General features: G+C 42.2%; 1 protein-coding gene across 8 annotated transcripts in view; it reads right to left on the minus strand.

Moving 5' to 3' along the window:
• Window positions 1-9,877, minus strand: part of RPP14 (ribonuclease P/MRP 14kDa subunit) — a 20,410-nt gene that overhangs the window by 2,657 nt on the left and 7,876 nt on the right. The window contains exon 3 of one of the 8 annotated variants that reach the window (XM_011998380.1): window positions 8-105. The exons of the other annotated variants lie outside the window; for them this stretch is intronic. The gene's annotated coding sequence lies outside the window, so the exon portion shown is untranslated. The remainder of the gene's footprint in view (window positions 1-7; window positions 106-9,877) is intronic. 8 annotated transcript variants of the gene reach the window in all.

A 9,877-nucleotide genomic window follows, 5' to 3' on the forward strand; every position in this document is an offset into this window, starting at 1 on the left:
CGCATGCCTGTAATCCCAGCTACTTGGGAGGCTGAGGCAGGAGAATTGCTTGAACCTGGGAGGCCGAGGTTGCGGTGAGGCAAGATCGTGCCATTGCACTCCAGCCTAGGCAACAAGAACAAAACTTCGTCTCAAAAATAAATAAATTAATTTAAAAAAAATGTACAGGGAAGTTCCATGCACTCTTCATCTAGCCTCCTGCAATGTCAATGTCTTGCATAACTACATTACAGTAGTAAAACTAGAAAAGTGGTATTGGTACAATCCAGAGGTTATTCAGATTTTACCAACTGTATATCTACTCATATTTATACCTGTGTGTGGCTCTATGTAATTTTCCCTATGTAAAATCCCACAGATTTTACCAATTGTATACCTACTCATATTTATACCTGCGTGTGGCTCTATGTAATTTTACCAAAAAAAAAAAAAGACACTGCCAAACTATGTTCCAGAGTGGCTGCACTATTTTACATACTCACTATAGTGTATGAGTGATCCAGTTTCTTCGCATTCTTGCTAGCATTTAAAGTTGTTATTTTTTATTTCAGTCATTCTGCTAGGTATACAGTGGTATCTCACTGTGTCATTAATGTGCATTTCCCTAATGGCTAATGTTAAACACCTTTCCATGTGCTTCTTTGCCAACCATACGTTCTCTTTAGTAAAATGTCTGTTAATGTTTTTGTTAATTTAGTAAAATGTCTGTTAATGTTTTTGTTACTGTTTTGTTTTGTTAAAAGTATCAAAAATGAGTTTTGATACTTCTTTATTATTATTATTTTCTTGAGACAAGAATCTCGCTCTGTCACCCTGGCTGGAGTGCAGTGGTGTGATCTTGGCTCACTGCAACCTCTGCCTCCCAGGTTCAAGTGATTCTCCTGCCTTAGTCTCCCGAGTAGCTGGGGTTACAGGCACGTGCCACCACACCTGGCTAGTTTTTATAGTTTTAGCATAGACAGGGTTTTGCCATGTTGGCCAGGATGGTCTCCAACTCCTGACCTCAGGCAATCAACCCACTTCAGCCTCCCAAAGTGCTGGGATTACAGGCGTGAGCCACCACACCCGCGTGTTATTATTATTGAGACAGGGTCTTGTTCTGTTGCCCAGGCTGCATGCAGTGGTGCAATCATAGTTCACTACAGCCTCGAACTCCTGACCTCAAGAAATCTTCCTGCCTTGGTCTCCCAAAGTGTTGGGATTACGGGCATGAGCCACTGCATCAGGCCAAATGTCATTTATATATTCTAAACACAATAGTCCTTTGTTGGATACGTGGTTTACAAATATTTTCCCCTAGTATGTAATTCATCTTTTCATCCTTTCCCATCCCCACCCCCAGCCATGGTGGTGTGATCACCACTCACTGCAACCTTGAGCTCTTGGGCTCAAGCAATCCTCCCACCCTAGTCTCTTGACTAGTTGGGACTACAGGTGCACACCACCACACCTGGCTCAATTTTTCAAATTTTTTTTGTAGAGACGGGGTTTCAGCAGATACCCAGGCTGGTCTGGAGCTCCTGGGCTCAACTGATCCACCCACTTGGCCTCTGGAAGTGGTGGGATTATAGCTGTGAGCCACCGCGCCTGGCCTTTTCATCCTCTTAAAGAGTCTTTTGCAGAGGCTTTACATTTTGATGAGGTACTTAGCATATTTTGATTTGACAGACTATATGAATCAGAAAATAATTTCCTGAGCATCCTGTCTTCTCTCACTTTTTTTTTTTTGTTGTTGAGACGTAGTCTCACTCTGTCGCCCAGGCTGGAGTGCAGTGGCCGGATCTCAGCTCACTGCAAGCTCCACCTCCCGGGTTTACGCCATTCTCCCACCTCAGCCTCCTGAGTAGCTGGGACTACAGGCACCCGCCACCACGCCCGGCTAGTTTTTTGTATTTTTTTTTAGTAGAGACGGGGTTTCACCGTGTTAGCCAGGATGGTCTTGATCTCCTGACCTCGTGATCTGCCCGTCTCGGTCTCCCAAAGTGCTGGGATTACAGGCTTGAGCCACTGCACCCGGCCATTTTCTCAACTTCTAAAACTCTACTTCTCTACTTCTTTTCTCAAATCTGCTTAAAGTGTTGGTCTATGACAAAATAAGGAGTTGAATCAGAATGTAAACCAATAGTATCATTAATCACCGTGTTTAGTTCAGTTCATCTTTTCTTCATAAAGAGGTTTTTTTTTTTTTTTGAGACAGAGTATTGCTCTGTTGCCCAGGCTGGAATGCAGTGGCGTGATCTGGGCTCACTGCAACCTCCGCCTCCCAGGTTCAAGCAATTCTCCTCCATCAGCCTTCCAAATAGCTAGGACTACAGGTATGTGCCACCACGCCCAGCTAATTTTTGCATTTTTAGTAAAGACAGGGTTTCACCATGTTTTCCAGGCTAGTCTCAAACTCCTGACCTTACGTGATCCACTCGCTTCAGCCTCCCCAAGAGCTGGGATTACAGGAGTGAGCCACTGAGCCTGGCCCATAAGGAGACTTTCTCATTAAAAGTGGTAGTGCACTGGTTCTGCTGCAAATTCCTTATCTCTTCAAGATGGGCAAAGAGTTTGCAGGTTGCCAGTCTAGGCTACACTTTGAGTAGCACTGTACTACAACAAACATTTGTCTACCGTGTTCCTTGTAAAACAGAAGGCATATTAGAATAAACCAAACAAAATTCATCCCCTCTGAAAGTTTACTTCTGCAATTTCTTTGTTTTTTTTTTTTTTTTTGAGACGGAGTCTCGCTCTGTCGCCCAAGCTGGAGTGCAGTGGCCGGATCCTGTCTCTTATACACATCTAGATGTGTATAAGAGACAGGAGTGCAGCTGCGCGATCTCGGCTCACTGCAAGCTCCGCCTCCCGGGTTCACGCCATTCTCCTGCCTCAGCCTCCCGAGTAGCTGGGATTATAAGCACCTGCCACCACGCCCGGCTAATTTTTTGTACTTTTAGTAGAGACGGGGTTTCACGGTGTTAGCCAGGATGATCTAGATCTCCTGACCTCGTGATCCACCTGCCTCGGCCTCCCAAAGTGCTGGGATCACAGGAGTTGTAGCAGGACGGGCTGCAGACAAAACCTCTCAGACACCAAGTTGTAGAAGGAAGGGCTTTATTCAGCTGGGAGCATCAGAAAGCTACTGCCTTAAAATCCAAGCTCCCTTGAGTGCACAATTTCTGTCCCTTTTAAGGGCTCACAACACTAAAGATTTCACGTGAAAGGGTCGTGATTGATTTGAGCAAGCAAGGGGTATGTGACAGGGGTTGCATGCATCGGTTGTCAGAGAGAAACAAAACAGGACCGGGAGTTTCACTATGTTCTTTTATACAATGCCTGGAATCTATGAATAATATCGGTTTCTAAGTTATGAGTTGATTTTTAACTACTGGGTTTAGGCCAGGCAGGTCCAGGCCTGATTTTGGGCCTGGCACTGTGCTGCCTGTCTTTGGTTTTACTTCCTTGTTTTTTTCTTAGAACAGGTACTGAGTATAAAACAATATAAAACAATATGAGAGGATCTCTCTCTTTCCTCATTCCACCCTTTTGAGACTCTCACTTTTTATTAGTGGGAGTTCTCACTCTTATTTTTCCTACTTATGTCTTTTTATGCAGTAGATTGATAGTGATTCATGTAGTATACTTGTGCTGAAGCATTTTGATGAACTAAGGTAGCAATGAAGCTCTTTTATCATTTGAAGAAGTACAGATAGCAAACAAGGGAGCAGTAAGCAGGTTCTTCTTCTTCTTATAACTTTTATTATAAGAGTTTTAAATCCTCCTAGTGCTGGGAACTAATTTTTACACATGGGTTCAGGGTCTGAGGGGTTTGTGATGAACACTTCTAAAGGGTTGCAGCTCCCACTCATGCAGGAGGGGCTGACTTTTCCTTTCTGGAGCCAAACAAGTTCTTTTTTATTTTTTATATATATATTTTTAAGTAGCCCAAATGACACAAGACCACTATTGACACATTTCACATCAATTTGATTCTTGACAGCTATACTTATTTTTTTGCCGTGTAACTTTTTTCTTAATCTGGAGAACTGCATCCCATTCCATGCTGCTTATTACTAACAGCAGTACCTGTGTTAAATTTTAAGGTTACATTTTTGGGGATCCCTCTTTCTTCTGTTCTAGCTATTACTTTACTTGTGTCACTTAGAAAAGGACCAGTCCTTAGTCTTATTTTAAAAACTGTGATCATAGGAGGCTTAAAATGAGTCATAACACGCATCAGGTTGGTTATTTCCTGGGCTACATACCTTGGATAGAATATCATTATACAAACAAGTTTCTTTTAGAGTCCTGGTATACTTATAATAACTATAAAATAATAGGACTATAGCAATCTTTTGTCCTACCTCAGTGACTTGATGTCTTAGGAAGGAACAGCCCTGAGTCTTAGGAAGGTCAGTTGAAGTCCTTACAGTACAAGTCCAAATTTTAAAGAAAATGAATCCCACGATGAGTTTCCTCATGCTTCAGCCGTGCGTGGATCAGTCAGCTTCCGGGTGTGACTGGAGCAGGGCTTGTCTTTTTCAGAGTCACTTTGCAGGGGTTAGCGAAGCTGCTCCCATCCACGTACAGCTCCCAGTCTACAGATGTTTAAGGATGGTCTCAGAGGGTAGGCCCACTAGAATAAACTGAGTCCAATACTTTTACACAGTTATGTTTAACTGGGCTCTTTGATACCAGGAGCAAGGTGGCGGGTTTACAGTGTTGTAAACTTTAATGGTTATGCGGGGATTTTTTACAGAGCAAGCTTTGGTATCTAGATAGTCTAGCATTTATTAGCTAATGGTGTCCTTTGGTATTTATTAAAATCACCACAGCATGAGGGGACTTTATGTTTAGGTTTTGCCTAAGAGTTAGCTTATCTGCTTCTTGTGCTAATGGGGCCATTGCTGCCAGGGCCCTTGGACATGGGGACCAATCTTTGGAAACCTTGTCTAGCTGTTTTGAGAAATGGGCCGCTGGCCTTGGCCAGGGCCCTACAGTCTGGGTTAAAACTCCAACTGCCATTTGGGGTTTTTTTTGACATATAGAGTGTAAAGAGTTTTGTCAGGTCAAGTAGCCTCAGGGCTGGGGCCGACATGAGTTTTTCTTTTTAACTCATGAAAAGCTTGTTGCTGCTGGTTATAATAGATGTAGTTTATCTAATTTATATTTTTATTGACTGTCATTTACTAAAATATTGATTTAAATCCTGTAACTATTTGATTTCGAGCTTTAAATTGATCTGGTATTTCTTGTGGTTAATTTCAAGGTTAAATTGATCTGGTGTTTCTCCAATTGCATCTAAATAGATGTGAGAGTTGAAAGACCTATAAGGGGCTTCTGTCACTTTACGATGTCTTATTATTATTATTATTTTCTGGTTGATGAAATGCCAGGGTGAAAGGGATAGCCAAATGGACTAAAGCACAAGTGTCACTCTAGTTATTTGGCAGAGTGCCCAGTAAAGGTCCACCACAACAGCACCACACATCTGCTTGGGGATGCACAAGGGCTGACTGATTAATAAGCTCTTAAAAATTCTTAAGCTCACTGCATCCCTTCAGGTCTCCAAGGACTACTGTCTCCTCCTTGCCGTGAGAGACACAAAGTGAACTCAGTGTTGGGAGATGCAAGCTGGATGGTCCTCGGGGACTGACCTGCAGGGACTTTGGGATATAGCAGAGAGAGCTTGGCATGACTTATTACTCCAGACTGTAGAATCCTGGAAAAGAGCTACCATGTAGCCCATGCCTGGTTGACTGGAGGACCACCCTAGTGGAAGGGTGACAATCAGGGCCTCTGGCCTGCCATGTACACAAGCATAACAATTGCTTTTGTTTAACGTGCAGATGGAATATTTGATCCATTTCAACCAGGCATTTACATCTTGGTATGCTGTCTTAATTGCCAAAGTTTGTTTTAAGTCTTTAACTTCTATGATCTTCTAGTAAAATGAACGTTTTCTTTAGCACCTATTTTTATTAGTTTTTAGACCAAAAAAAAGCTAACCACCATTTTATGTTTAACAATGCTTTTTGTATGATTTTTATACCAGATAAGCTAAATTTTACCTTTATATTAGTGTGCTATTAATTTTAATAAAACCCTGTAGACATATTTATCCAATTTTTCATGTTTGACCATAAGGTAAGATTTTATAGACTCTTTTTAACCTTTTATAATTTTTGTTAAGGAGCAGGTTGATGTTTTAAGAAAAAACTGTTGCATTTTAAATGTCCAGTTCACAGAAAAACTGGATGATACCTTTTTAACTCTAGCTATTATGTTTACACACAGAATTTTCTTTACAATTAACGTTTTAAAATTTGCCTAAACTTTCAAAACAATAATTTTTTGACCTTTTAATGTAGGTAAAAATCCACATTCTTATGCCTCTTTATAATCTTTTTACTAAAGGTATATTTTACTTTTTTATACACTTTGCACATAAACTCTTTTTTCCAATAGTACTCAGGAGGCCATATTATTTTTAAATTATACGACATTTTTTGCATAAAAATTTTTTATAACATTTTTTTCTTTTATGACTTTCGCAGACAATTTTTTTTTGACATGTCTCAACTTTCTGACTTATTACAAACTTTTAAAAAAAAAACCAGTTAATTTATTTCAGGACAAGAATTTACCATATAACATTCTTTTTATGTAAATTCTGCCTCCCCCCTTTTTTCCTTTCTTGAAAGTTTTCAACATAGTTCTCAGTGGAGTGGGCTTATTTTGCACCTGACCCATGTTTTCTCAAGACAAAATACCACACTCACACCACACACATTCACCACAAAACATAGAACGGGTAAAGAGGGCACACACACACACACACACACACTTTTATCGTTTATACCAAACCAAAATCAGAATACCACGAAATTCAAAATCCGAGTACCAAGAAATTTAAGCCAAGTCAAAACCAAAACCAAAGTATCCGGCAATTTAAGTCAAGACAAAACCAGAACAAAAGTGCCAATACAGGCACCCCATGGGTGATCAGGCCACGCTTCCACTCAAATGGAGTGGGGCAAGTTCCAAAGACTAGTCTTACCAAGTTTCAGATGTCCAGACTCCAAGTGCCAGTTCCTTCCCGGTGTTCAGCCACTGTGTTAATCCTCTGTGGGGGCCTGCTACGCACTGCTCTGATGAGGCGTTCCACCGGGAAAACTGCCTACCTGGGAGCACTCTTTGGCTCGCGTCACTCAGGCTGGCCAGAGTCCCCCACAGGGATGCTCCACAGGGCAGGCCTAAGCCGCCTAACAGGCTGCCTCAGCCGTCCATCAGTTACCTCGCTTCCCGGTCAGGGAACCAAGAACTATAGCGGGACCAGCTGCAGACAAAACCTCTCAGACACCAAGTTGTAGAAGGAAAGGCTTTATTCAGCTGGGAGCATCAGCAAGCTACTGCCTTAAAATCCGAGCTCCGAGTGCACAATTTCTGTCCCTTTTAAGGGCTCACAACACTAAAGATTTCTTTTTTTTTGAGACGGAGTCTGGCTCTGTCACCCAGGCTGGAGTGCAGTGGCTGGATCTCAGCTCACTGCAAGCTCCACCTCCCAGGTTTATGCCATTCTCCTGCCGAGTAGCTGGGACTACAGGCACCCGCCACCTCGCCCGGCTAGTTTTTTGTGTTTTTTAGTAGAGACGGGGTTTCACCGTGTTAGCCAGGATGGTCTCGATCTCCTGACCTAGTGATCCGACCGTCTCGGCCTCCCAAAGTGCTGGGATTACAGGCTTGAGCCACTGCGCCTGGCCAACACTAAAGATTTCACATGAAAGGGCCATGATTGATTTGAGCAAGCAAGGGGTACGTGACAGGGTTTGCATGCACCGGTTGTCAGAGAGAAACAAAACAGGACCGGGAGTTTCCCTATATTCTTTTATACAATGCCTGGAATCTATGAATAATATCGGTTTCTAAGTTATGAGTTGATTTTTAACTACTGGGTTTAGGCCAGGCAGGCCCAAGCCTGGTTGTGGGCCTGGCACTGGGCTGCCTGTCTTTGGTTTTACTTGCTTTTTTCTTAATAACAGGTACTGAGTATAAAACAATATGAGAGGGTCTCTCTCTTTCCTCAGCGTTGAGCCACTGCGCCCTGGGGCTACTTTTGAAACTTACACAGTATAAATCAACTATCATTCAGATCTGACATCCCTTCCTTTCCCTATATTTTTCATCTTTAACCCTTTAAGCAATTCTTCGGTGATGACAAATAATCACTGAATGTTGGCTTAAAAAAAGGGTAGGTGATATGCATGGGTGGAAGACTTTCAACTAATAGTATTAGGAAAATGCTACAACTCTAGCAGGGAATAAGATCTAGAACATTCCGAAAGCAAAAAGACTGCTATAGAATGATTCCCATTATTTTAATGCCATGTAAGATGCTATTACAGAAACTGACAGTGCTCCAGTTCCAGCAATGCCAATGAAGGAAATAAAAATATTTCATCCCAAAATATATTTGTCATATTTTCAGATGGCTGTTCAGAGAGCCAACAGAAGTAGCCTTGCAAAGTTGTCTTTTGTGGGGGAAACTTGTATTTGCAGAGAATCTGCTTGATGCAGCCTGGCTTTCCCTTGTCTGGATCTTGGGAAGATTAACTCAGTCTGACACTTTAAAGGTCTGAAACATGCTGGGACATGGTGGCTCACACCTGTAATACCAGCACTTTGGGAGGCCAGATCACCTGAGGTCAGGATTTTGAGGCCAGCCTGGCCAACATGGTGAAACCCCGTCTCTACTAAAAACGCAAAATTAGCTTGGCATGGTGGCATGCGCCTGTAATCCCAGCTACTGGGGAGGCTGAGGCAAAAGAATCGCTTGAACCTGGGAGGCGGAGGCTGCAGTGAGCCAAGATCGCGCCATTGCAATCCTGCCTGGGCAATAAGAGCAAGACTCCATCTCAAACAACAAAAAAGATCTAAAACATTCATCATCTATTCTTTTGAGGGTTGCCACCTGTGGAGCTTCATTTATGTAACAAGACCACCTTTGCTAGCCAGGCTTCCTCTTCTCCCGCTCCCGGAAACTGTTATGCCACTGATCCGAGCCCACTCTTTCTGTAACCTTAAGGTGGTATTTAAGCTTCTAAACCCTATTGTGTAGGGGTTTGGGGGGATAATCACTCTGTGGCTCTCCCCTTCATGCAAGCTAATATATTGGTATGCCTTTTCTCCAATTAATCTGCCTTTTCTCAGTTGATTTTTCAGAGTGAACCTTCAGAGGGCAAAGGGGAAGTTTCCCTTTGGCCCCTACAGGAACCTAAGACCCACAGAGTGATGGAAAAAGGAAAGGCTTTGGAGCCAGGCAGGTCCAAGTTTGAATCCCAGCTGTACTGCTTATTCACTGAACAACCTTGGGCAAGTCACAGTTATCCTACTTAAAAACAGGATAACGTTAACTTCACAAAGTTGTTTCAAGGATTAGCATTAATGTAGAAAATCAACTCATCAGGCCCTGAAAAAATGGTGGCTATCAGTATCAATGATCACATCCCGTTCCAGTTATGGACATAACTTTAAGACTGCTGCTAAATCCCAGGGAATGTGTTCTGCAGGAGCAAGCGGTTTTGGCCTCAAGTCCATATATTTTTGCCTCATGTTTCCCATTGTGTTTTGCCATTTGAACACATTTTCAGCACGTCTAGTGATTCACCTATAAACGTCTTCTTTAGGTGTACCTCAGCCTGCATATACTGCGCATTCTGAAACTCACGAGAACATTATCCTTGCTCCTCACATTGATTTTGGTCTTGTCTTCCACCTTTGAAAAGGAGAGTTATGGTATAATACAATATTAAAGTTTTAAAGTACTAACTTTATACACAGCACTGCCCTCTAGTGACTAGAATAATCCATTTTTTTTCCTTTTTTTTTTTTTTTT

Source organism: Mandrillus leucophaeus, unplaced genomic scaffold, assembly GCF_000951045.1.
Source record: "Mandrillus leucophaeus isolate KB7577 unplaced genomic scaffold, Mleu.le_1.0 Scaffold57, whole genome shotgun sequence".
NCBI lineage: Eukaryota > Metazoa > Chordata > Mammalia > Primates > Cercopithecidae > Mandrillus > Mandrillus leucophaeus.